Source organism: Taeniopygia guttata, chromosome 11, assembly GCF_048771995.1.
Source record: "Taeniopygia guttata chromosome 11, bTaeGut7.mat, whole genome shotgun sequence".
In the NCBI taxonomy this organism is placed as follows: Eukaryota; Metazoa; Chordata; class Aves; order Passeriformes; family Estrildidae; genus Taeniopygia; species Taeniopygia guttata.
The window spans coordinates 9563576-9591448 of NC_133036.1; the positions used below are offsets into that span (position 1 = coordinate 9563576).

General features: G+C 44.0%; 1 long non-coding RNA gene across 2 annotated transcripts; it reads left to right on the top strand.

The window, feature by feature from the left end:
* Positions 1-747: 747 nt before the first annotated feature.
* Positions 748-27873, top strand: LOC116808841 (uncharacterized). 2 transcript variants are annotated; one of them, XR_012057733.1, is made up of 5 exons: positions 748-1254; positions 10709-10886; positions 12235-12420; positions 18207-23879; positions 25835-27873. It is a non-coding gene; the product is annotated as an uncharacterized lncRNA (long non-coding RNA). The 2 variants fall into 2 exon arrangements; XR_012057734.1 differs by lacking the exon at positions 25835-27873 and having other exon boundaries at positions 764-1254; positions 12235-12411; positions 18207-18440.

The following is a 27873-nucleotide window of genomic DNA, read 5'->3' on the forward strand; positions in this document are numbered from 1 at the left end:
CAGGGAGGGGAGAGATGAGGATGGAGAGGAACCGGGGGCAGACTCAGAGCGCCGGCAGGGCAGGGCTGGTGATGAATGGGACCCCTCTGGGGGTGTTGTCACCCCTAAAAGCGAAGGGCACTTATGGAGCGCAGAGATGAGCAGCGGCAGAGCTCTCGCCAGGCTGTGAGCTTAGAGCAGCAGTGTTAATCTTCTCCGCAGTGTTTGCAGAGCCAGCTCGCCCGAGAACGCTCTTTATTAAAAAATACAGACTTGTGTTGCTTTTAGCAGTGATCCCGGTGGGCGTCCCGCAGTTTTTGGGGGAGGGAGGCTCCCCTCGCCCGCCCCACCAAGCTCCCAGCCCCGCACCTGTGGGAGATGGGAGGTCCCGGACCGCTTCCAGCAGCACCTGGGGGAGTGTCCCCCCGGGAAAAAATCCCTTTGCGGGGGTTCAGGGGGTGATTTTCACCCGAACGGGAGCCTAAAGGAGCCGCTCAGCCCTGGGCAGGACAGGGCAGCTCCGCTCCGCAGAGCTCCGCGCATCTTCCAAGGATCCTCCTGTTTGTTTGTTTTACCTCCGGGAGGCGCGGAGGGGGATGTGAGCGTCTCGCTCCGCAGAGACCGAAATCCCGGGATCAGGGGGGAATGAGTGAATTGTAGAAAAATTAGGAAAAAAAAAATTATATAAACCAAACTCCTCTGAATCCTCTCCCCTGCTAGCCTTGTACAAACTGCGCTTGTGGCAGAAATACCAACACGGAACTCGCTCATTTCTCCATCCTGCTTATCCCAGCCCGTGGGAAGGGAAGATAATTCCTGGGAAATAGATGCGCATCCCGCCCGGGCGCACAGGGAGGCTCCTTTTGCGGACAGATGTGGGCATTTCTGCCGGGAGTGGGGGACACAGGAGCCCATCCCTGCCCCGCGTACCTGGCCGCAGAGAATGGGTGTCCATGGGGTAAAAAAAACCTCGGGAATGTGAGGGAATTGCGGCTCGGAGCGCTGGGAGCGGAGCTCAGCTCCCCGCGCTGCCTGCGCGCCGCCCGCCCTCGCTCCCCCGCCGCCAAAAAAGCGAATTTGTTGCATTTCCTCCATTGATTGTTTAGTCAGAGGTTTTGCCAACTTCCTGATGGTTCGTTTTCTGATTCCGAAAAAAAAAAAAAAAAAAAGAAAGAAAGAAAAAAAAAAAAAAAGGACCCGCATTTCCTTTTTGACTTAAGAGGGAGAGAGAGAGAGAGAGAAGCGGAGGCTGGGGGCTGGAGGACGCATCGAGCTGTATGTACTGCACTTTTTCTCTTCTCTCTCCCCGTCCCCAAACCCTCCTCCTCTTCCTCTTCCTCCCCTGCCAGTCGGGGTTTGCGGTGTCCCCGTCCCCGCTGGCAGCTCTGCCTCCGCCGCCCCAGGGACGGAGCCCGAGCAGGGGAAGCGGCTCTGCGCAGCTCTTGGGTTTGCTTCCTTCTCCTTAAATTGCTTTTTTTTTTTTTTTTTTTTTTTTAAATTTTTGTTTCTTTTTCCTGTCTTTTATTTCCCATTCCGTACCTTATGCTTGCAGTTCTTGTGGCTACGACAAGGGATCCAACTGCAGAAAGAAAAGTAAACATGGAAATCTGTTCCATTCGCCTTTATTTGCTCCGGGTTTTTTGTTGTGGGGTTTGTCTGAGCTTGGTTTACTATTATTTAATTTATTTTTTTTTTTGAGAGCAGCAAAGCTCCCTTTGCCTTTTATTCCCAGCTCTACTGTCTTTAATCCCGCTGCTTGAAGTGTAAAAACTGTAGAAGATCTGTGCAATTAAAAACCTGTAAATCTTAAATTTCTATCTTTCTCATAGTTAACTTTTATCCCTAATCTTGCCATACCACAGTGTGCTTAAAATTGGTGGTGACGGGGTGTAAAGCTTGGCATGAGCAGAGCAAGCTTTATGGAAAATTAATGTTTTTCCTGCCCCCTTCAAGCCCCCTTTCTGAACTTTTTTTTTTTTTTTTTTTTTTTTTTTTTTTTTTTTTTTTTTTTTTGTTGGCCGATATTTATAATTCAAATCAGCACAGATTCAGCCCTGGCTGCAGCAGGTCTGGAGCTGCAGAAGTGCAGGACCCTACCCCAAACCTCCCGAAATCAGCGGGGGCTTTGGATCCAGCCCTAGAGAAATAAATCAGAGGGAAATCCTAGGTATGGTGTAAAGAAAATATATTCGGGACAGAGAGAATGGGGCTTTGTTCAGCTGCAAGGGGGACAGGGCAGAGCAAATTCCCAACTGCTTGCTGGATTCCAGGGGTGTTTCACCGGGAAATCTCCAACCACCTTCAACGGGAAATCCCAAACCATCTTCAAATTAGGGCCTGCTTTGGGATTCAGTCCTAAAAGCTGCTCCTAAAAGCGGTTTGGCCCCGTATTTATCTTTGTGCGTGGGTAACCTGCGTGTGTGCAGTGCTGCCCGGTGGGTGTGGGGGCATTCCCGGGATGTGCAGGCACGGAGAGAGGGCAGGATGCGCTGCAGGGATCAGACGGGACACGGGAAGGGCAGCTGGAGGCGAGGACAGATTTCTCCTCAGTCTGTCCCCGCTCTCGGTGTCCCCACGTGTGAGCCGAGCCACGGGGAGGACGCACTGAGTGCCCCGGCCACGCCTCAGGGAGGGGGATTTGCGCATCCTGAGCTACTTGCGCATCCCGGGTTATTTGTGCATCCTGGGCCATGTACACATCCCGGGTTATTTGTGCATCCTGGGCTATTTACACATCCCGGGTTATTTGTGCATCCTGGGCCATGTACACATCCCGGGTTATTTGTGCATCCTGGGCCATGTACACATCCCGGGTTATTTGTGCATCCTGGGCTATTTTCACATCCTGGGTTATTTGTGCATCCCGGGTTATTTGCCCATCCCGAGCCATTTTCACATCCCGGGCTATTTTCACATCCCGGGTTATTTGCCCATCCCGGGTTATTTGTGCAGCCCGGGTTATTTGCCCATCCCGAGCCATTTTCACATCCCGGGTTATTTGCTAATCCCGGGTTATTTTCTTCACATCCCGAGTCATTTTCACATCCCGGGCTATTTTCACATCCCGGGTAATTTGCCCATCCCGGGTTATTTGCTAATCCCGGGTTATTTTCTTCACATCCCGAGTCATTTTCACATCCCGAGTCATTTTCACATCCCGGGCGATTTTCACATCCCGGGTTATTTGCTAATCCCGGGTTATTTTCTTCACATCCCGAGTCGTTTTCACATCCCGAGCTATTTTCACATCCCGGGTTATTTGCTAATCCCGGGTTATTTGCTAATCCCGGGTTATTTTCTTCACATCCCGAGCCACTTTCACATCCCTCTACACCCGGACCAGCGTTTTCCTCCTGTCAGGAGCTCGGGATTCCCGTGGAGATCCCAAATCCGAGCCGTGCACCCCAAACAAGCCCCAAAATCCCATTTTAGGCACCGTGAGCCTCTCCTTTGGAGCGCCGGCATCCAGCCAGGCAATCCCAACATTTGCCGCGGGATTTTTGGGATCCCACCGCGGCAGCCTCGGCTTTGTGGAGATGTTTTTGGGGCTGGAAAAGGCCGGGAGGGATCGCTGCGAGGTGCGGGCTCTCCATTAGGTGGCATTGGAAGTTTGGAGCTGGGACAGGCAGAGCCGCCTCCGCCTCGCCTTTGGGAGCGTATTTATCTTTTCAGCACTTGGTGGATACTCGCGGCATAATTTGCTTTATCAACAGGAGGTTTAATGGTTTTATCGGGGGAAAGCGACCCTCCCCTGTCCCCTCGCGGGGCGATGTCGCTGCTTTTTAGTCAGTGAAAGGCGTTATCAAGAGAATTAGTTGTTGTGCAGCGCTTAAAACCCGTAACAATGTAATGTATAGATAACATCGTATAATGCAGAGCAGATATAGATTTTATATATATATATATAATAATGTAAAATGTAGAGCAGATTATACACAGCCCTTCCCTGTTTTCTGGAGTTTCAAACACCTGAGAACTCAGCCGTGCCTTGCTACACTCATGGGCAAAGGAATTTTACCCACATTTTGTGGGGGTGTTGTCTGCTGAGCAAAGAAAAGATTAAAATAAGAAGAAAAAACCCCGTTTTTTATGTGTCTAGCACGAAGTACTTTTGTTCTGGTGAGTCATGGATGCAGTTTGAAATAGTAAAAATAATTACGTTTTAATTATAAATAAAAGTCGGTATTAATAAATTTTTAAAAATAATTTTCTGCTCACAGTTACTTTGTGAGAGTTCTGCTTTTACATCTCACTCCAGCAGTTTTTGTTAAATTAGAAAAAAAAGTCCTTTAACTGTTAATTATTTTTTCTTTTGCAATGATAGAGATCGTTTTAATCATGGGATAATGAAGCTAATTCAATTTACACTGGTGAAATCTCATTAGCTAAATTAGAGCCAGCCCCTTATTTACAATGAGCAGAATCAATCTCAAACTGTTTGCTATTGTTTGGTTTGTTTTGGTTTTTTCCCCCCCTGACTTCTTGCTGTCATTTAATTTAAAGGGCAGACTCCACATTTATCCTCATTTGGGAAAAACGCTCTAAAGAATTAAATGTGGATTTTGATTTCAAGGCACTGTGTTTGAATGACTTTAAAATCTCCTGATTATTTAAAACCTCCTTATTATTATTATTTAATAATAAAACCAGTGTTATTTGTCAGATTTAAGACCGACAAACTGTATCAGAAATGTTACCTGAAGATTTATATATAATTAAATATATACATGTACTAATGGCAAAATATATGTTAAAGCATTTATTTTGTTTTATCTAGTAAAAAAATTATTTTAGGCTACAGAATTTTCTCATAGTACAATTTTTGCCCATTTTTTGCATTCCTTACTGTGCCTTTCTTTACCTGCATTAATTTTCAGAGCAAATGCTCAAAGGCTGATGTGTTGAACTTCTTTTAATGACCCTTCCTCCACTCCCATGGGAGGGAATATTCTGCTTATTTTCATAACTGATGTGTTCAAATATTTTTAAATTTTTTTTTTAATACAATGGGCACATAGTTTTATTTCAAAGTGTGACTCAATGATAATTAGTAAAACTGCATCATTTTAATAGCTTTGTTTTCTAGACTCCAGCAATAACAAAATGACTGTTCGTGTCCCAGATATACTTTCAAACCTAAGTTTTAAATATTGTCCCTGTAATATCCACAAGAGCTCAAGAGGGTCAATGAATACCAACATTTATGTTGATTTATCTGAAAGAAAAAGTGGTTCAACTCTTGGGAGCCCGTTGGGAACATCCCAATCCAGCTCTGCTGCAGTTAACAACAACGATAACAGAAATGTTGGGGTTTTAAAGGTCATTTTTGCCCCTTGCACAACCGGGACACACACACACACACACACAACCATGAATTTCCATGGCTCATTCCATCCATTTTGGACAGAAAGTTGGAGAAATCCAAATTTTCCCAGCCTTGCTTCTTGTTTGGAGCTGAGAGCAGAAGGGCTGAGGCCACGGAGCTGAACCCAACCCAACCAACCCCTCCCCGGGATTCCCAAAAATTCCCATTTCCAATCTCACTCTGCTGAATTCTGCCACGCTGATCTCCTTATTCTCCTCCGCACAAAGGCACCGGCACATTCCCATTTTTTCTCCCACTTTTTCTTCTGCTTTTTCTCTTTTTTCTCAAGGTGGGTTTTCCCGAGGGCTTTGTTTGGTTTGTTTTTTTTTTTTTTTTTTTCTGAGGTATCCCCTGTGATTCAGCACCAACCTCCAGCACACCGGGATTTTTCCTTGTGCAGAATAAATATATCACCAACCTGAGCTGAAACAAAGCCGGGCTTCAGCTGGGGGGCAGAGCAAAATTATAACCAAGGAGAAATCAGAGACCAGAGCTTAAACAAGGAGAAATTGGTGAATTTCCATGAAAAATCAATGAGGAGCTGGAATTATTTTTTTTTCTTTTTCTTTTTTCTTTTTTTTTTTTCTTTTTTCCCCGCGGTGGAAGAAAACCGATATTAAAGTCAACAAGCTCCGAGTTTACCCCAGTGTGTGGAAATTTCGACATCCATTACCTGCTTTTGACCTTTAGCAGGGCAGCAGAAAAAGCAGCGTTCAAACACTCGGGGATGGCGCAGCACCCACACAGAGTTTCTCTTTCACCACGAAAACCAGAGGGGAGAAATTCAAATTAAATTTTTTTTTTTTTCTCTAGCTTGCAGCGGGAATCACCCCCTCTTAAAAACCACGTACACAAATGAGCGAATTGTAGGAATTAAAGCATTTTCGTGGCTTTGTTTTGTTTTGGTTTTGGTGTTGTTGGGTTTTTTGGGGTTTTTTTTTTGTTGTTTTGTTTGGTTTTTTTTTTTTTTTTTTAAGGCCCCCGGGTTTGCTCGCGGCTGAAACTCCTGGAAAGCTCAAGAGTGAAAAAACAAGCAAACAAACAAAAAGGGGATGTTTAAGCCCTGGGGGTCAGGTTACCCTGCTTGCCTATTCATCACCGCCTCCTCCAGGAATGTTTAACCACATTTTAGGGTCCTCGCAGGCTGCAAATTGTTTGGTTCGACTCCTCTTCGTGACGGCATCAAAAATGCGCAGCATTTTGGGGAGTAAGAGATCGTGGGATGAGGCTTGGGACATTCAAATTGTGGTCTTGGGCAGTGGTGCGAGTCTAAATAAATACTGAAAAAACTGCAGGGAGAGCTCTGCACGGGCTTCTAGTTCAAATAAAACCGTAATAATAATTAGGGAGTAAAAACCACGAAGGGCCAAACTCTGCTTTAAGCAACCCTAATGATAATTAGGTTGTGGTAATGAGTGTGCAGGCCAGTTTTAAATAAAGACAGCGGCTCTGTGGTTTTGCAGGAATAGATGCCTTGTGTAATCCTATAGAAATTCCTATGGCTCTGACCTGATGCTTTATTTAGGGGGATCAGGGCTTTAGGGTGGCTCTCCCCCATCACTCTTGGCCCCTTTGAGGTATTTCCTTGCCTTGTTCATGGTTTTGTTAAAAAGAGATAGAAACCACAGGTTGGCTGTGATGCTCACATCCACCTTCCAGCCTTGGGAATGTTTCAATCTGATGTCCCCAAAGCAAAAATCCCATCACAGACAAATCTCTTCACACAAATATGGGGAGAAGGTGAAGCATTACTTGATGAATGAAAGCAAGGAGAGGATTTCTTGCCCATGATCAAAAAAATAAATTGGTTTTAAAGGAACACATTCCATTTATTCAGTTGTGAGTTTGGCTGAGGTTTGTTATAAAAATAGTGCCGTAATTTTTTAAGAAACATTTTCTGTTTGGATAGATTAACTGTACACGCAGGCACTTTAGCTTTTGATTCCTTTCAGTAATAGAGTAATATTCATTGCTGGCATACAAAAGTCCTCTTAATAAAAACAGTTTGGGAACTCTTCCATGCCAGACAGATAAAATCTCTTTGAAATGTCAGAGGGGTGATGAGCAACAGTCAGAAAATGGGATTTTCTTTGCTCCCAGGTTCCAGCGCTGCAAAAGCATCGCCATCACTGGAAGAAGTGCATCTCTCCAGTCCTCTGCTGCAGATTCCTGGGTTAAAAAAGGCATTTGGGACTGATATTATTCCTAGCTGATTGCTGTAACTAGCGTTTTGTGTATTTGGGGCAAAAATAATACCAGAGTCACATCATGTGGGGGCCTCCCTCCCTCTCTGTACTCTATATCTGGGGCATCATTCTGGTACCAAGCAGAATCCTGGCACATCCTTCCCAGCCCACCTTGTTCTTTGGGTTCCCTCAGGCTCTCAGAGAACTGTTTTGCTTCCCTTTAAGTGTGGGACAAGGCTGAGTGAAGCAGCAGGGCTGGGGAGGCAGCACAAGGGATCCCCTCCCTTCTGCCTCTGCGCTCCCCTTCAAAACAGCTCCTTGTGCCCATTGCCTTTAATCTCTCTGTCACAGGTTTTTTGCAATAATTCCTCTGCTGGCCTGAGAACCTGAGAAGTTCCTTTCTGTCATTTTATGCCTGTTAAATCAGGGCAAGGTTCATCAGAGTTAAATTTTCATAGTTCTCTGAAAATCCCCATTTCCCTGAGCTGAGGCTGCAGCCCCGAACCCCCGCGCTGCTGCTGTCAACTCAACGTCAGCAGAAGTGAAAATTAAAACAAAGGAGAAAAATAGCAAAATACTGGAAGAAACAAATATTTCTCCCATTTTCTGTCTCAGTGGGTGAAGGCCAGCCTGGGATCTGGCTGGGTCCATGTCTTTGGTCCCGCTCTCATCAATCCAGCCCACAGAATCCATCCCAACCCCAGCACATTTGGTGCTGTTACTGGTCCAGGTTTTGCTTGTATTTGTTTTTGCCTTGCAATTCTCTTTTGGAAATCCTGAACCATTTCTGTGCTGTTCATTTCAGTCCTTTTCAAAGTTGCATTTTGGGTGTTTTCTTTCTCATTTGCAGTGGTTTTACTTCGGCGTGTCCGTGGATGTGCTGCCAACACAGCCGTGAACGCACCCAAAACTGAGGGTTCAATTTAGCAGCTCACTGCTCTTTCGACATTTTAATTTCATCCCCTTTTTTTCTTTTCTTTTCTTTTTTTTTTTTTCCTTAAGAGAATTAGTGGTAACTTTATCTCTCATCAAATTCCAGGATTTTCTCTAATTCAATTATGCCTATGGAGGCTCTTTTCTTTGCCTTTACTGAAGTGACACATATGATTGTAGATCTGTTTCTGAGAAAATCCAAATCGCCCTGGAATTATCTGCATTTTTGTTTCTTTGTATATGTCCAATAATATCTCTTACAATTCTTTAAGACTAGAAAGTTCCGATCTTTTTTTTTTTTGTTGTTTACATATTATTATTAAACCGCTTTAATGATCGCTTGCAGAGATTGGTAATTCGTTCCCACAGCAGCGGTGATGATAATACAAAAAAATATTAGGAAGCAGCACCTCTGTGCTTTAGACTTCCTTGCCATGTTCCCTGTCAGCTTGCATCCCCTTCTCCTCATCTGTGGGATAGAAATAACCTTGGGACTGGGAGAAAAGTGTGTTTCTCATAAGAGCACAGGACAGGAAAGCCTTTTCTTTAAATCAAAAGCAGTTGGCTGCTGCGAGAGCCTGGAGGCAGAAACTCTGCTGCTGCTGTTGATGTCTGTCAGCCCCTCCACCTGCCCACAGGCAGAATTCTCTGGGGTTAATATCGACCCCAAAGTCCTTACTTTTAATACTGCTCTAATCTGAGACCTGCTGCAAAGCTCTGTGTGGGAACAGCCTGAGCTTTCCTGGAGGCTGGAGAGAGCTGCCTGTGGCAGTGGAATGGGTCATGGGACATTCCCCAGGCAGCCCCTGACCTCCCGAGCTGCTGCTGCTGGGAATTTGGGCTGGGCTTTGCCCAGAGCCCCTCTCCTGGAGCTACACTGGGGTTTTTTTAGGGGGTGTGTCCAGCCTGCTTCCACCACCATCCTCTCCTCCATCAGGCACATCACAAGGACAGCAGCGATGCTTGGATGGTCAGACCATTTTGGCTTCTCCCTCTTGGCAGGGAATTTCACCAATTTCCCATCTGAAACATCCTTTTCTGGCCAACTATGGAACGGAGATTTTCTTCCTCTGCACAACTCTTTCTTTCCTGGGTGGATGGGAAGTCTGTGTGTGCCCTAAGAGAATAACAGGGATCATCCCCACTTTGTAACCCAGTGACCCCCGTGTGCTGAAATACAGATTTTGGGTTTGAAAGGACTCCAACCCCGCCAAGTGGTCCCACAACATTGCTGGTGGTGTGTGGGAATCCAGAGCTTCCCTCTGGCTGCCCTGGGACCATGGCAGGGGTCAGGAACCCCCCTGGACAGAGCCCCCAGAGACACTGTCGGTGATGTCTGTCCATGGAAGAGAGTTTTCAATCTTACAGGATGAATTACCAGCTCTGAGTGTTTGATATAAGGAATAATTAAGTGTGGCACGGGTGCAAAATTAAAATTTTAGGATTCTAGATTAGGGGTTCAAAGGGGACAAGATGGAGGAAATTGGGTGTGCCTTGTCCTTTTTCTCCTTCTTCATGCCTTCCATGTTTCACTGTGGTGTTGGCATTTTTCTGTTGGTTCAGGCTGGGGACACACTGTCCAACGTAGGTGACAGATATTGGCACGTTATTGTAAATCCAGCACAGGTAGTTTCTGGTATTTAATGTTTGTAACATCCCACTGAGGGCAGAGCCCCACACGCTGCCCTGCAGGACAGAGCTGCGGCAGGGCAGCAGAACATGTTAGAGATAAACAGAATAAACAACCTTGAAACCAGCACAGAAGAATTATGGCTTCTTCTTTGGCAGTGGGGCAGAAAGACAGAGACTTTCTACAATCTCAGAATCATCAATATCTCAGATTCTGACAGTGGTGCTGCATTTGAGGGGGATGCGACCCTGTGAAAATCGATGCTGTTGATTTTACACAGCTTTGCTCCAAAGTCATCAAAGCCGAGGATGGACACGTTGGGAACGTCGGGAATTCCGGCACTCGCAGGCCTCGTGTGCTCTGCAGGTGGATTGGTATGTGGAAAGGTCACACCTAACCAACTTCTCAGGCCTCTGGTGTGAAAGATAAAGCCATCTGGTCACCATTTGACAGCTGAAATTGTAATTACACCATTTGGCTTAGGAATTGCTGGCAGCCACCGTTTGAAGCCATCCCAGATAGGGATCGAGCCATTCCACGGAAGCCGGCTCACTGGAATTCATCTCTCCTCATCTCCTTGGCCCGCTTTTCACCTTCCCGAATTTATCTCCGCAGATCCCTCGTCCCGATTGTGAACTTGGCAGCGACTGCTCAGCGTGAATAACCCCAGTGGCCACTAACCAGGAACACCTGCTGGCCCCACTACCCGGAACAGGAGGAGAAGATGGGCATCTCCAGCGGAATTCCACCGCGGAATATGGAAGTGTTTAAAGGAAGACCTTCCCCACTCAGGGTAGCAGAGACCTGAACCTTTAAATTGCAGCCATTCCCGGCCTGACGATAAGTAAATAAACAATTCACAGCTGCGAGGGCTAAACACAGAACACATCTATCTCTCGCCGGCCTGATTGCTGAACAAGTAATTAAGTTCGAAATGTGAGCCCTCAAAGTCACCGGGAGACGATAAAGGTCTCCAGTTGTAAATTAAGTGAACTCCTCGATTTTAACCCTTCAGGAGCCCTTGGGTGGCACTGGGTGCCTCAGCGTGACTCCAGTGCAATTTGCATGCAATTATTCCTGACATTTGCCCCTGGGAATATGGAGCTGTTATTTTAACAAATTAAAAAAACAAGGGAGGGAGTTGCTTTGTCTCTTCTCCCCGAGCTAGTGCAGGGCACGCTCCCAGTCCCCATGCTGGGATGCTGGTCCATCACATTCCCGCTGTCGCTGTCGCTCCCGGCCATAGCAGAGGTGTCACAAACCCAAAATACATTAAAGCCTCTGCTCAGGCTCTGAGATAAAGGGGGCTGCTGGCTGGGATGGGCAGATATCCATCAGTGCCTCCAGTTTGTATTCATTCGGGATTCACCTTGAGAATCAGGGTGTAAGGAATGACCCTAAATTGAAGTATCACCACTTGTTAAGTAATTCATTAAAAGGGTTCTGGGGTTTTGCTTTATTTGGTTGTGACTGGGTCTTGGAATTTTTTTCCTTTTTATTTTTTTGTGAATGAAAACTTTACTTTGCATTGTGTTTGATAATTTATTTTAAGAATCAGCTCCTGCAATTTTATGACTATGATCAATGCATTTTCAGATGCATAAATAATTATTTTAGCACACAATGAAAACTTTGTCAATGTCCAACAAGTGTCCGGTTTTCAACCCAAAGGACTGCAAACTACAAGACAAATAAAAATAATTCAAAGTCGAATTTTAAAAATAAGTAACTCTTAAACAATCCAATAATTTTTGAGTGCTTTATACCAACTTGGCAACTTCTAAGGTAGATTTAATTTAGTGGAGTTTTTCTCCTTAGATGATTCACAGGCCTAGATGACCTATTTGATGCTGGAGCTGGATTTGATTTGAATCCTGGACTGTGAAGCTGTGGAGGGATGGATCTGTGGATCTGGATCACACTCAGATCACGCCATAGTTAATTTTTATGTGGACCAGATTCATTTTTGGGCTCTCTGGTAAAGGGAGAAAAGTAGGGAGTGATTAACAGCAGGAACTCAACCTCCTTTTCACTGAAGCATGAGGCTTGTTTGGGACTGGCCTCGTTATTACAGATTTCTTCAGATTTAACTCTGACTTTCACTTTTCTCTTGTTCTGAAGCAGCTACTTATATTTTACAGCTTTTCTTGAAGCCATGGCAGGAGCTGTGCTCGAAATGGTGCCGTGGGAGTCTGTATCCCAGGTCAGGAGACCAGACATCAAATCCCTGGTGCATCTTGGCAGCTGGGAACGCTCCACAAAGCAGGAATGCTCCAGCAAACCCTGCCAAAGCAGCTGCTGGGAGCACATCACCAAAGGTACAAATGGTAGGTGGGATCAGAGGAGAACCAGCCAGGGATCTCCTCCTTTACCAGAAAATCCTTGTCTTTCCCCAGTCCCAGAGAATCCATAAAACCCACTCAATTTCACACGGCTGCTTTGCTCAGAGCTGAGGCCACGCAGAGCATGGCTCATCCATTTTAGATCCTTCTTCCAGTGGGAGCTGGGCAGGGAGACAGCAAACCTTCAAACCCCAAGCTGTGAAGGAGCAAGAACACTCCTGAAATGTCCCTTCTAAAAGGGAGCCTCCCTTTTGGGTTTCAAATGCTATCTTTGTTACCACCCTTGGTAACCTCGTTAGCAAAGACCTGAATGTTATTAGAAAACAGCTGAGCATGGGTGGGAAGACAAGAAAACAAAAGGAAATGGAAGTCCTGGAAATTGATTTTCCATTTGAATCTGTTATTTTTTTTTTGAATTTTTAATAAGACATTTTATGAAGATTATTGCACTGCTATCTATTTTCTTTTAGGGTGTGTTATCTTTTGTGACTTAGTTTCGACTAAAAAAAAACTTAGTTGCTAATTAAGGATAGAAATGGAAATCCAAAGACTTGCTTCTCATCAATGCCAAGCAGTAAATCCTTTAATGCTCTGGGATTTTGCTCTAGAGCTCTAAATTTCCCATTGGTATTTAGTAATCTGCTGATTGCATTTACTTTAATTCTTTGGTCTTCGGAGTGTTCATGTTGAGGCACTCACTTACAGTAGCTCTGCGTGTTGAGGGCAATGAGTTAAAAGCTGTAGAGGTTTTTTTATTAAATTCCAGCTCTGTTTTTCCTATTGAGTTCCCAACTACTGGGTTATATCACACTAATAGGAGTTGTACTCTGGCTGGACAAATGGCAGCGTGTTGCAGTGTCCTGGGGGAGCCATGACATCATTTTTAATTTGCTTATCTGGACTCGGAAAAATAGGAGGGTGTTTGGTGAGAAAGTGAATTTATTTTTGCTCCAGCTCACCTCTTCTTGCTGTGACGTTATGGGAACCATGTCCCTGTGCATGTTACACCCCCTGGCCACTCTCTGGAGGTCTCAGATGTCCCCATTCCACCACCTGTGAAGGAACAGAGGGATTTAATAGCCCATAAGCCCATTTTCCCGTTCCCTCAGAACTGTGGAGGACAAGACCACCATTTCCTTTCATGCATCCCTCACGGTTCGCCTGCAGGCTGGGAGAAGCCAAGGAAACCTTCCAGGCAGTTTTGTGGTTGGGTTCCACAACCAACTTGACACTGGGCTCAACAAGAATAGGGGCCGGGGAAATTCTTTGGAGCACCTTGGATACCTTTGGCTGTGTTTGGACTCCATTAGTTCAAACAGGATTTGATTTCTAATTTTTTTCATTTCCTCATTCCTGCTGAGACTGGAAAAGGTGTTCTAGTCCCATGGGAGCTGGAAAAATGCTTCCTAACAGAGCTCATCTAACCTTTGCTGTGAGTGTCTCATGGAATTAGGACAGGAGACAGGAATTTTAGAATAGGAGAGAGCTTTTAAGTCATGTCATTCTGAGTAAATAGCTTACATGCAGATAATGTTGCATAAGTAGTTACTAAATCAGTAAATGCTTGTCTAATTTGACCCAAGTTTTTAGCATTTTCTGAAATAATGGCTGTGCCTTCTCCAGAGAAATAATTTTGACATAAAGCCTTTAAGAACTGTGTAGAACACAGCCTGCTGGGAAATTTTATTTTCCCTAAGTGAAAGTCTGGCCTTTCTGTCCACTTGCTTTGCAACGAGAACCTTCAAAATGGAAGTGCAACAACTTATTTTTATCATTTATTTACTGCACTTATTCGAGAGAATCACTTATGGACTATAACTTGCACTTTCAATTTCCCACTCCTAACACAAACACATATTTAGTTAATCTCACTGATGCTCTTTTAAGCTTGAAGTCTCAAAATTTGGATATTTAAATTCTCTCTATCAATTTGGATAAGCTAGGTTTGAAGGAGGGAACCAAAGCTGTATTTTCTGGGTGATTTGGGAAAAGAGAATCAGTCTCAGTAGCTTTCAGTCCAACCAGTGCCATAAGCTCCTGGACACCTGGAACAGCTGACTTGGCATTCCAAGCGAGCGAGGACCAAAGGCTCCAGCTCCCTGCAGTGGGAATGACCTCACAGCACGAGGAAGACCTGATTACATCACGGAGATAACCTGTTCCCTTAAAAATAGCACAGTCAGGGAGGCAATAAAGCTGTCAGCATGGCAATCACAGCTTGTGTTCCACCAGCTCCCCAGGCTGGGGACCAGGAGGGTGGGGACCTCCCAGCGAGGACGGCCACGTTTGGGTAAACAAACCCGTGGCAATACCCCAGTGCTATTGTCTGCTCAACAGCTCTATCTGTGCCAGTGATATTTCCAGGTTAGCTCCTCCTAGGCCCATAAAAATCTTCGTTTTGTTCTTTTTGCTGTTCTTTTTTTTTAGTTTTTTTTTTTTTCCTCCTGGATGCAATGATAGATGGAGTGCCCATAAAAACCTCACGGCTCCATGTAGGACATCCCCAAGCAGCGAGCCAGATGTGGAGCAACATGTCATGGAACAGGCTTCCACCCAGGCCAGGGCTTGGCTCGAGCCTCTTGTCCATCACTGGGATGCCTCACTCTTTGTTCACATCCAGCTGTGGGAATGTTTCACACCAGAGGCCAGGCCAAGAATGGAAAACCATCCAATCTCTCCAGCCAAGCAGCCTTGGGAGGTGCTTGTGGTGCAGGTGGCAGCACAGCCCAGTATTTTCATTGTGCTGGGCTGACTGGTTTTCAGCAAAGGAAGATGTTGTGGAGGGTTCACATCCTGTTGGTGCCTCAGATACGTTTCAGCTATTGCTGTTTTCCTTTGGATAACGTGTCCCTTGGCTCAGCCTCCAGTTTAGCTGGCCTTGGACAATGGGTCAGAGTGATGCAACTGATTTGGGGGTGACTTTTGGACACAAGTGTCAAACTGTGCAGTTTTGATAAAGATTGAACACGTGCAAAGCAGTGTCTAGGGATAAAACATTTCTTATTGTATCCAAAACGAAGCATAAACTTGTGCCACTGATAATATATAGCAAGGCTTTGTTGTTAAACACTGAGTCTCCAGCAAATTTTGGTGAAAGTTTTGATTTTTAAGATACTTTTCAGCTTAAAGCCATGTCAAGGGTTGAGTTCAGAGGTGAGAAAGACCAAAAGAGGCATTGGCCTCATGTGAGTGAAATGTGGTTGCAGTCAGAGCAGCTGCCACTGCCTTGCACAGCTTTTCCCTTCCTTTGGTGGTGGCTCAGAGTTACACTCAGAACAGCTCCAGGCAGTTATAACCTGAAATTCCTGACAATTGCACCCACCTTGTCCCATCCTGGCCAAGAAATCCATTTGGAAATGAAGATTTAAAGCAAACTTCTTTTTTTGAAGAGGATTAGAGATGGGATGAGATTATGAGCAATCAGATGGGATAAAATTGGGGTTGACCAGAAAATTTAGCTGCAACTCAGAGAAAACTTTAGGAGTTTTTTAAGTGTATTTGCTACTTTACATAATATTTTGTTGTATTTTCACACTTACTGATTCTGATGGGGCCCCAAAACCAGAAGTACTGTGAGATGGGGCTGCTTCCATGGGCTATTTTCATTCTGTACTGGAGGGGAGAAAACCTGTTCTTGTAGGATTTTCATCCCAGAAAGAAATAAGAAAAAAATATTTTGTGAGTATTTGTCTAAATTGAATAATTAACCTAAAGCTTGCCTATCACCAAGTCCTAATTATCTGTTGATGTTAATTCCATTGATTGTCCATAGGTGAGTCAGAGTCCTAAGGCAATGAAGGAATTTAATTGGAATGAGTTTTCAGTTTTTTTGTCTATTTACAGACTGTGGTATGTCCATTTGATCAAGTGCCAGAATGTGAAACTGAAACACCAGTGTTTTCATCTTGCTATAATTGGAAGCTTTTAAGACAAGATTCCAGCGTTTGAAGGTGTTCACTTCAAGGTTTCAGGTCTTTCCCATCAAGATTTCAACGCTAATACATAAAATATTAAACTCATCTTTGGCCGCCTTCCTCTTCCATTGAACTCAACAGGGATTTAATTCTTTGATTTCAATCAGGACAATGTTTATCACTTTTGGCTGCCCAAAAACCACCGTGGTCCAACCACCTGCTCTGGATCTGCAGGCTGAGCTCCACAGGTGTTACCAACCCTTCCCAAGCCATCACTTGTCTGGAAACAGGAATTTCTCTCTGGGTTGAACAAATTATGGTGACCTGAAACACGACTGATACTTGGGGCTTCTTGGGAGCAGCCCTGCCAGGGAGGAAGCTGAAGGCTGGTAATTTTTTGGGATGATAATGAAATCTTTTAATGAAAGGGAGGGGTTTGGCCTCCAAGGGCTTTGCCTCAGGGAGAGGGTGTGAAGGGGAGCAGCCCCTGAGCCCCGGGTTTGCCATGCTGGCTGGGAGGCCGTGAGAAGAATGATGTTTGTACCCCTGCCAAGCCCTTCCCTGCTGCTCTTGGAGAAACCAAGCTGCAAAAAGCTCTTTCCTGCAGAGTGTCACAAGGACTGTCTTGAATTTGGCTTCAGGAATGGTTCAATTCTTTTATTTATTGAGTTTTTTTAAATCTAGCTTGCTCCACGTTATTAAAAAATAAAGGTATGATTTCTATGGATCTGTTGCATGGGGCAGGAGATCTACATCACCTACAGGGATGGTGATGGGGTGGCAATTTCTCTGTGCTAGAGCAACCAGTCAGCCTTAGTTTAAATCCCTTCCTTCATCCAGTGCAACAATAATATTTTTTGGACAAGGGATTTTGGAAAAGTTGAAATGTTTGCTTTACAAAACAGACATAAAATTTCTCCTTCAAGGTGCTAAATATGTGCTGAGCTGGTCCAAAACACGACTGCATCTGGCTGTGTCTCGTGTCTGCCACTAAAAAAATGTCCTAAATTCCAGACAACCTCTGGGGCTTTGAAATAAAACTCATTAATCCTGCATTTGAATTTAATATTTGAAATTTTATCCTAATCTTTTTTTTTTTTTCTTCCACATGAATTAACTTTAGAATACTTGGAAAGGAGTACAAGGGTGGGTTTTTTTTTCTTCTTTTTTTTTTTTTTTTTTTTTGAGAGAGAGAGAGAGAGAGGGAGAACATTCTTAACAAAGGGTATAAAATTAAACTAAATTTGACCTCTGCCTTTAGCAGATTTTCCACCTGGTCTGTGCAGGAAATCAACTTCTATATAGCAGCTCTTTCATAAGGAATAACATACATGAGTCTGTAAGTGACAGTTTTTCTTGGGTGGACAACAATGTTAGTTACTTTTTATGATTAATTGATAAATGTTTTGATATGGTGCCTGGGCTCGGAGTCAAAAATCACTCCAGTTAGATGATCCAACACTTGGGAAGCTGAGCCAATTACAGCTCAGGCACAGTGAAAACAATTCTAAAATATTTGAGCCTAAAAATGTGCATAGTTGTTAAGGAATCTTACATGTGGGTGTATGGTGGTATCCTGAATTACAGCGACTTGGTGGGCCAATTTCTTCAGGAATGCAGGGAAGCGCAGGGATTCGAGACTCTTGCATCTATATTTCAAAAGACTTGGGAAAACAGAAGAACCACATGGGCTCTTGTGGCTGGGCACGTGCTGAGGAAAACCAGAGCATGGGCCAAAATGTACTTTTAGTCCCTTGGGTTACACAAATCCCTTTGCTTTTTTGGGAAGGTTTTAGGTTTCCAGTCTCCTTCCCTTGACTCTTAACCTCCTCTGAGCTTGCTCTTTTCTTTTTTTAGGCTCCAGAACTTACTTTCTACACCAGGCTTCCAACTTTCATCCTCAGATTTGCACCCTGATGGATTTTTAAATGGTCCACGAGGAGAAGGATTTCGTGTCTGTGATCAGGTTGCCCCTACCAGCAGGGTGGGCTGGACTCAGAGGTTTTAGGTACAGCCCAGCACCAAAAAAACGACATTAGACACAGCTCTTGACGGGCCTCCAAAAGAATAAACTCATTTGTGATTAGAGTTTATTTTCTCAGATTTTTTGGGAGAAAGAAAAAGCATTGTCTTTTTCATTCTACAGGTGAGTGAATACAGAGGCATTTTTTTCAGTAGGATTTTGGGGTCATCAACTCAAAGACCATTTGGAAAACTCCCTGTTGCAAATTGCTGATGCCTTCGTGTGTGACAGAGCTGTTCCCAACCAAGTCAGTGGAAACAGAATATCTGTTTTCTTTTCTGGTTCCCCTAGCCTTCAATTCCTAAAATGTTACATGGAAATTTTGAGCGAAGCACGCCTGGAATTCAGTGCCACCAGAGATCTAGAAACTGAGAGGCAAATCCTGAGCTTCAGAAATCTCAGGGGTTTTTGATTGTTCAGCATCTTGTAAGGTTTTTGATTGTTCAGCATTTTGATCTAATCCTAGCCCCAAGCATATAATTGTCTTCAATGGATTTTTATTCCAAGGTCAAGCTTCACTTTAGAAAAATTAATGGATACAGCTTCTGCTGGGGGCTGTTTGACATCACTAAGGCCATCAACTTCTGAAGGGCTTGAAGATATTTGAATAGAATTGGATTTAGAAATTAATCCACTTTTTTAGAGCCCTTGACTCTTGATACGTTGTGAAGGAAGTGAGGAGAGCTGAAGAATATATTTTCAAATGGAAGAGCATCTTTCCTATCCTTGTTTTCCAGTAAAGATCCAGTCTGCTATGTGGTTAAAAATGCAATTTCCCCAGAAGCTGTCTCATTTCAAGTATGATTTGAATGGCATGACACCCCTTCCCAACCCTCCCTCCATCCCTGACACCCTGTTTTGATCCTGGCTGCTGGATCTAAACACACTCCTGCTTTCACTTTATTTAACCCTGGTGGATTTCATCACTGCTGATCCAAAAGGAAAATTTCTACCAGCACACTGTAAGCTTTACTGCTCGTGACTTCTTAATCATGCAGATTTTATTTCATGTTAAGCTAGCAACTGAACTCTTCTAATAAACAGAGTAAAATCTAATTAGGCTACTGGAGGGGAATAGAAGAATTTATACTCCTCCAGACACACAGACATTGGGAATTCTTCCTCAAACACACAGCCAGGCTTCCTGGCAGCCGTCTCCCTCAAAGAGTGGCTAATGATCCTACTAATTTGCACTTAGCTGATACTGCGAGGAGTTCCTCGCAGATGGAAAATATACTTCTTCCATGAGATCATACAGGGCAGAACGGCCTCGTGGACTGTGCACAGAGAAAAAGAAATCCCAGCTCCTAATCCCACGGCTCCCACTCCTCGCTGTGTGGTCTCTCTCTCTCAGTTTCTCCGTGCACAATCTCGCTGTTCATTCATGGGCTCGTGGTGATTACTCACTCCTTTGCCTGTGTTCCCAAAGGAGAAGATACAATTAAAGCACTGAGACGCTCTGGTTAGAGACTCAATGCTACCTCCAGAGCATCTGTGGAGAAGATCGACAGCACAGATGAATTTGGCTGATTTTTAGTCTTCACTGGGTTCATAATTATTTCAAGTATTGCCAGGGAGAGGGAGATCAGAAGCCAATACCCATGGAAGGGGACACATCTCCCCACAAGAAGCCACACATCCAGGCTACACCCAACCCCTCAGGGACATCTCCATGCACACAATCATCCCTGCACACCCATGGTCCCCCCAAAGGGGTGATGCTCCCCAGAGAAGTGGTGGAGTCACCGTCCCTGGATGCATCCAAAGAACATGACACTTTGGGATATGGTGCAGTGGGAATGGTGGTCATAGGTCAAAGGTTGGGCTGGATGGTTTGGGAGGTCTTTTACAACTTTGATTAGCCTGTGGTTCTACGATACCACCTCACGTTTTTACCCCTTACAACCAAAGGCAGCTCAAAAAGGCAGTGGGGTCAAACTTGGCCTCTCCTGATTTGGGCTGGGGTTGATGAATCGTGCAAGGGGCAGGGAGTCCTCCAGCACTGTTCCTCACTGTTCCCTGCCAAGGACATCCCAGATGTCCCACAGCAGTCCCAGCTGTCCACTGACACTAGGAACCATGGGATATATGTCCAGAACTGACTGGGAAAATGTGAACACCATGGAAGCAACAAGTAAACCCAAGGCATGCAGCCCTCCCCAGGAATTGGTGCTCAAGGCTCTTCCCCAAGCCTCCTTTTTTCCCAACAGTTGTTTTGTTAGATGGAGAGCTGTCATGTCGTTTTCCAGGACTGTTTAGTCCTTCCATTTTCTTGTCAGAATTGTTCCTATAAGACCATCAGTCATTTCTTTGGTTTGAATGAAGGGCAAGGAGAGAATATAGGAGTAAATGTTAATATAAAACCAGAATAAAAGGGAGTTGTTCACAAGCAAAGAGAATAATAAAATTATAGCATCACAGAATGCTTAGAATTGGAAGGGACTTTAAAGCTCATCTTGTTCCAACCCCCTGCCATGGGCAGGGACAATTTTCACTACCCCAGGTTGCTCCAAGGCCCATCCAACCTGGCCTTGGACACTTCCAGGGCTGGGGCAACCACAGCTTCTTTGGATAATAAAGCAGCACATGACCCTGGTAATCTCAGGAGACAACTTTCCCTTGATGACATTAGGGCAGAGTGCCAACAGCTCTGGTTGCTGGAGATGTAAATTCTCCAGGAAGGATTCAGGTCCTGCTGAGCACAGGTTTGTTCAGGGAAGGGTGTAGCCCCAGGAGTGGGAGGAGAAGACCTTCCTCCTCATATTTCAGATTTTTAAAAGTCAAAACACAAAAAGTTCCAGAGAAAACCAACCCTGCAGCGGGCTGAAGCTGATGTATCTTTTTCTAGCACATGTAGCTTTTGTGAAATGAAATCCTTGGCCTGAAACCTGGAGGCATGACTTACTTTTAACTTTTACTTTATTCAGGCAAACCTCCAGCTGATGGGAGAGAGCACTGGGTCATGTTAGGATTTGGCCCACAAGGGCAGAGCAGAGCCAAGCTCCCAATGTCACATAAACATTTTAACTGGGCTTTCTGCAGGATCCCAGAGATGGAACAGGGCTGTGATCTGGTCTTGTGTCAGGCATGCAAGGAGGTTAAACTTGTCCTGAGCATGAAGAGAACAGGATCCAACCAGCTGTATCATCTCTTCCTCTTCCCAGAGATGCCTGGAATATCGTCTGTTTTGTGTGATGGGTAGAAACGAGCTAAAAACTGCTTAACCTGTTCTGTGTGGGTGAAAAAAATTCAGAAATCAACCCCTGGGTTGTTCATGCTAAAGTGGGAAGTGTGTTCTCGCTGCTGCTGAGGTATGAAGAGGGCATATTGTTCATTTAAACCACACTCTATAGGTTTTGCAGCAGTAAAGTATTTTTGAAAGTTTACAGCTGTAGGAGAAATTCCCTGGAGCTTATCCGTCAGTTTTCTGCCAATCAGAGAGCTGAAGGCACTCCGGTTTGGGCTCCAAAAGTGACATTTTAGTGTTACACGTCTGAAATGTGGAGCAGTTTTGAGAGAGCATCCTGACAGGTTTGGAACTCCGAAGAAAAGATTTTCTGGTGCCAAGCTACACAGTCTGGGAAACGCTGCACGCCACGCTTGCTCCTGTGCCTCTGCCAGAACCCAAAATATAGATTCAAAAGAGAACAAGAAGTATGGCTCAGGGCTCTGCTTTGTGCATGCATTTCAAGCAGGAGATCTCTCTAATATTTAATGTATGAACTGCTCTCTCAGCCATAAGAATTCCATATAAGAGGAGGTCCATGTTCAAGCAGATCACGTAGCAACGCCATGGAGGAAGGGAGAGACTCTGCAGGAAAGAAAATGTCCCAGGCTGACCAAAAAAACATCTCCAGCGTGGAGGAAATGGTGAAACCTGGGCCAATCCACTGCAAGCCCATTAATTTATACATTTGACAGTTGTTTCAGAGTGGTTTCTGAAAGGGAAAACACGGGCATCTGAGAAGGTGTGGATGCTAACGCATTGATGTGGGAGCCAGCCTTCAGGGAGCAAGAGTGCCAGGCCAGGCCTGTCTCCACAAAATGGTCACAAAGAGGAGCTTGAAAGACCTTTAGAATTATTGCTTCAAAATCAACCCAAAAGAATGGTTATGAGACGGAAAAAGAAATACATTTGGTTTCTCAGTATTATTTTATTTAAGTAGAGCAGAGAACAGCTGGGAGAAGAACAGGCCACATTTTTGCTCTTAATGAATGGTTTTAAAGTGTTCTTTAATGGGATGATAAGAACAGAGCGTCTTTTAATTAAGGCCTGGGATGAATCAATTTGCAATAACTTATTTGAGCTGGTTAGGGAAGGAGCTGCACTGCCATAGACAGGTTTATCCACAGGAATATCCCTGGAATGTGATTGCTTCAACCCCAGTTAGGGTTGGAAACAGCTCCTTGAAGGGGAACAGCTCGGATGTGGCTCTCATATCTCTCCTGAAGAGCCCTGCCAGGACACCAGGGGAGAGGATCTCTGAGCTCAGCCCCTTCTGATGTCCTTGAATGTGGGAAGCTCAATATTTTCGAACACTCTGTCACGGATTCGATGACTTTGGCCCAGCATCTTCTGTTTATTGTTAATGAAAGTCAATAGAAGTGTGGAAAAGTACAAAATGTCAGTCGATGACCTTGTGAAATCCATGGCAAGAGACAGCAAAGAAAGAAAACCACCCTTTGGTACAGGCTTTGTCCCTCCTGCCGTGTTGGGATCCAGAAGTAAAAGGCTTTTTTCTCAGGGCTGGGGTTTAGTAAGTCAGGAATTTTGTCCCTCCTTGTTTTCCTTGCAGTTAGTTAAATCCTTAGGCTCCTGTTAACACTGAACTCCAAGATGATTTTTGTGTTAAAATGCTGAAACCTAATTTTCGTTTAACAATTTTCTTTCAGAGGCCAACATCAAATTAGTGTGTTTTCCACTGGCAGCCCCTGGTAATTTGGTAGGCAGGAGGCTCACACATACTTAAGTGATTCAATACATTTTGTTATACTCTGTACAAGAAACCCAGTCAGAAAAGGCTGATTTATGATATTCCTCAGGTTTCCTGTTACTTTAAACCACCAGCATCCTATGGCCAAGCCCTTCACAGGCAGCCAGCACATCTGGACGAGAGTGCTCCTGTCACCTATGGCCAAAATGCCATATTTATAATCAAGTCATCATAGGAAAGAAAGAATTGATTATGATGAAGAGGGAAAAAAAATGGAAATCTAAAAAAACGAATTTATCAGTGGACATTTGTAAATATGTTCTGGTGGGTTTTTTTCCAAACATCCATCCCAGACAAAGAGGAGCCCATAGCTCAGTGAGCAGGAATATTAGATGTGTGCAATCACCTCTTTTAGCCTAATTATAAATTACTGAATGCTTTGATTGTCCCATTTCACTCATTTTTAATGTAATTTCATTTTCCATTTATACAGACAACCCACCCCTGGCTGAAGCCAAAGCTCCACAGTCCATGTGAAATCCCACCTGCAATTCTGCAACTGCCTGTGAAGAAGTGAGTCTGCTCCTCACAAAATGCATTTTAGCTGCCCTCCTTAGGGATTTCAGGCTTATGAAGTCCCTGTGTCTGGGTTGTATCTGTGTATCCATCTGTCAAACGGGATCAATGAGCCAAACTCTCCCTAAATATTAACTTCCTACACATTTCATAAAATAGTCAGAGGCAGAAATTTGGCTTAATGTCCCCCATAAAGGGAAAGCCGGATTGCCTGTCTGTGCTGTAAAAATCATATACAAATCCACAGGGCATCAAATGAGGCTCACAGCACAAATCCTTAATTTTTCTCATAAAACCATGGGTTTCAAATGTGCTGTATAATAAAGGGAGTGAAACACCTGCAATGCTCAGGCTTTGAGGTCAGGCAGTGGTTTGGGGTTACAGGACATATAAACTGGCATGAGCAGGGATTTGTGTGCACCCCAAAAGGGCACAGGCAAAGCTGTGTTTTCTTCTCTGGAAGATGTATTTACAGAGATTAATTTTTAATAAGAGAGTAATTAAAGAAACCTATAGATGACAACAAACAGAGGCTGAGCTGTCACACCCTGGAATGCTGCTATGGAAATGGGAAGAGATGCAAAGGTTCACCATCCCTGAAAATCTGATCACTGAGTATTTCTAGTCAGCTTCCCCTGCCAAAGGAAAATGAAATTTTCCAAATCTGTGCCAAACTCTGACGTTCATGAACAGTTCCTCAAGTAGGTTTGGATGATGTAACCAATGGTCATGAATCCCTCCTCCACTTCTAAATTACATCTGCTTGGGATGAGTTTTTATGTGGATAACACAACCAAAATCTGGATGACACTGTTTGTACTAAACCTTATTATGCAGTTGCAATATGACATATAAAATTCAGGAAAAAAAGGAATTTTGCCTCATGAGGGTGCTGAGGCCCTGGCACAGGTGCCCAGAGCAGCTGTGGCTGCCCCTGGATCCCTGGAAGTGCCCAAGGCCAGGCTGGACAGGGCTTGGAGCACCCTGGAATAATGGAAGGTGTCCCTGCCCATGGATGGGGTGGCACTGGTTGTGTGACCCCATAAACAGCTGGAGAAATAAATAAAAAGAAAAAGCCCCAAATGAATTGTTGCAGTCTTAGGTACCTTTTGCCCTGGAGCCCAAACACACATTTCTATCTATGAATTTCTGGGTGAGAATAAAATTAAATCCAAATGAATGATGCCATTCATGGAGGAAGGAGGCTTTGTGTTCTCTGTATGTGCCCAGCCAGGCACTCACAGATCACTGGTAAATACAGAATGAGCATTTAAATACAAATACAGAGGTTGCACACTCATATTTAAAACCCAGATTTGTTTTTTGCTGATAGAAAATTCACTTTTAATGGAGAAGAGACCAGACAACAAGGCCACACACACTCTGAGCTCCAGAGCTAAAGGGAAAGCTGGGAGAGAAACTCAAACCTACAGCCAGACATGGAAAACAGGAACATATCAGTGACCACTTGGAGAGGAACTTGACTTTGGGGTCTAAAGAGACTCTTATCACCCAGGAGGGACTGATAGAGGAGGATTAATGGTGCTCAAATACTTCCTGGCAATGACCTTCCTGCAGCATTCCTCTTCCTTCACAAGGGCTTGGTTTGCCCAACAATAACAGGGACTATAATTTATTTTGTTGTGATTTTACTTCTTCCTTTGATCAAAGGGTTTGAAGAAAATCAGAGCTGGTGGCAGCCCTTGGATTGTCCATAAAAACGGCACAAAAAATGTAAAAATTCTGTGAGATTTCTGCAATGGAATCTGATTTTTATGGCATTGATTTCCTGCCATTACAGCAAAAAATCTGGCCCTTACTTTATGAACCTTATTTTATTAATTGGGCCCTTTGTGTTCATGAAATGCTTTCAGAAATCAAGACTGGACACTGATTTTAATTAGAATTTAAATGTTATTTGTTTAGAGGATTCTCTTGTTTTACCATGACAGGTCTATGTGAAATTGTGTGCAAAATTCAGGAAGGTGGAAGAAATTTCATCAAATTTTGCATGGAGTAAAGATTTCTGACTGAAACCTGTGCTTCATCCACCACGTGTCAGGATCAGCTTCATCTTTAGAGGAGGTTGGAGCGAGGTGGAATTTGGTTTCTTCTCCCAAGCAACAAGTGAAAACAGCCTCAGATTGTGCCAGACGAGGTTTAGGTTGGATATTAGGGAAACTTTCTTCCCTGAAAGGTTTGTTAAGCACTGGAAAAGGCTGCCCAGGGCAGTGCTTGAGTCACCATTCCTGGAGGGATTTATGACATGTGGATTTGTCACCTGGGGACATGGGTTGGTGCTGGGATAATGGATGGACCCAATGATCTAAGAGGTCTTTCCCAAGCTAAATGATTCCATAATACTAAATTCTCAATTTTCCCTGCTTTTCTGACTATACTATGGGGTTTTTTTAATGGTATGATTTTATGCCTTTCATTTTTTACTTTCAATAAGCCAAATGGGGAAAAAAAAAAAAAAAGTCCTCTTTGCCTCTTTGGAAATATTTGAAATATTCTCCACTGGAAAAAGAATATCTTTTAATAGATGGACAGTCATGCAAACACACTGCTGCCTAGCACAACAAAACCAGCCTGGATCCATGGGAATGACTTCACATGGCATCGTGGGGAGGCTGCAGGAATTTTGCAAGGAATTCTTACACCAGGTTTGAGCCTCTGGGGATGAGGGTTCCAGTTTGGGCTCTGGTTGGGAAGGAAAATAATAAATCAGGGAAAATCAGTGTGGTGGTCTCATTAGCACTCGTTACAGAAATCAGCCACACGATTTGGGGCCGTTGGCAGATTTTTGCTGGGTAAATCCAGGGCTGGAATAACAACATTTATTGCAGGTTAGGTTTGAGGAGCACTGGAAGGGGGAGAAGTTTGCACAAAGCCTGGCTGTGCCCAGGCCAGTGTTAACATTCCCTTTACTTCCATTTGCTCTGAATTCACTCAGACATTTGGATCAAAAATCATTTTAGAGTTTTTTCTTAATTAAAAAAAAATAAAAAAGGGGGAGTAAAAAAGACAGACAGGTTTTGAATTGTAAAACATGTAACAGAGCCCATTCTCAACAAGTTTTATTGCTGTTCAAGGAAATCCCTGAGGTCTATCTTTGAATTAACTGAATTAGGAAAGATGTAAAACTAATCAGAGTGTTGCCATCCTGATACTCCTTTGTCTGAATCACAGGAGTTTTATCTTCTGGTCAAATCATTATAAATAACTTTTTCTAAAGGACTAGTAAATCAAGCAGTTCGCATTTCTTGAAGGAATATTTTTTTTTCCCAATTAAACAACCTCAGCAAATTGCATTTATAAAAAATGCCCTGCATTTCCTAAGGATTTTGCAAAGCAGTTTGCTACACACCACATCTGAGCAGAGCAGGGGGGATGGATGTGTGGAGGTATCCCCCCCTCTCCTTCCCAGGGGAGTCTCAAATGAGCCAAATATTCAGCTGATGTAAATCAGTGTTGTTGCAGATCCTCCTGGACATGATATTGTGCATTAAATCAACAGCCAGCCCCGCACTGCCCACCCCATCCCTGGGCCTGGAATTAAAGCCTGGCCTGCTCAGGAGTTCGTACCCAGCAGCCTCCAAGGATTAATTAGGGCTGATATTTATTTCTTTTGATAGGAAACCCAGATGTGTGCAGTTAAGCCGAGAAGCAGAGGGAGAGCCATCCTGCTTTTTCCTCCTGCAGACAGAGGAAAAGCAGCGTTGCCCACCCAGAGTTAAAGAACAGGAGCAAATAATTATCAGCACTGAAAAATTTGGGGTTGCATCATCTGCTAAACCACTTTACCCGGCTGATTATGAGCTCATTCAGATAACCTCCACTTTTTTTTTTTTTTTTTTTTTTTTTTTGTTACAAAATATTGTAAATATGTGTATGAGTGTTGATTTATTTGTCTGAAAGTTGTGAAGAAAAATACGGAGGGAATACTCTTGCATTCCACAGTTGCAGAAATAAATCAGCTTCGATTTCA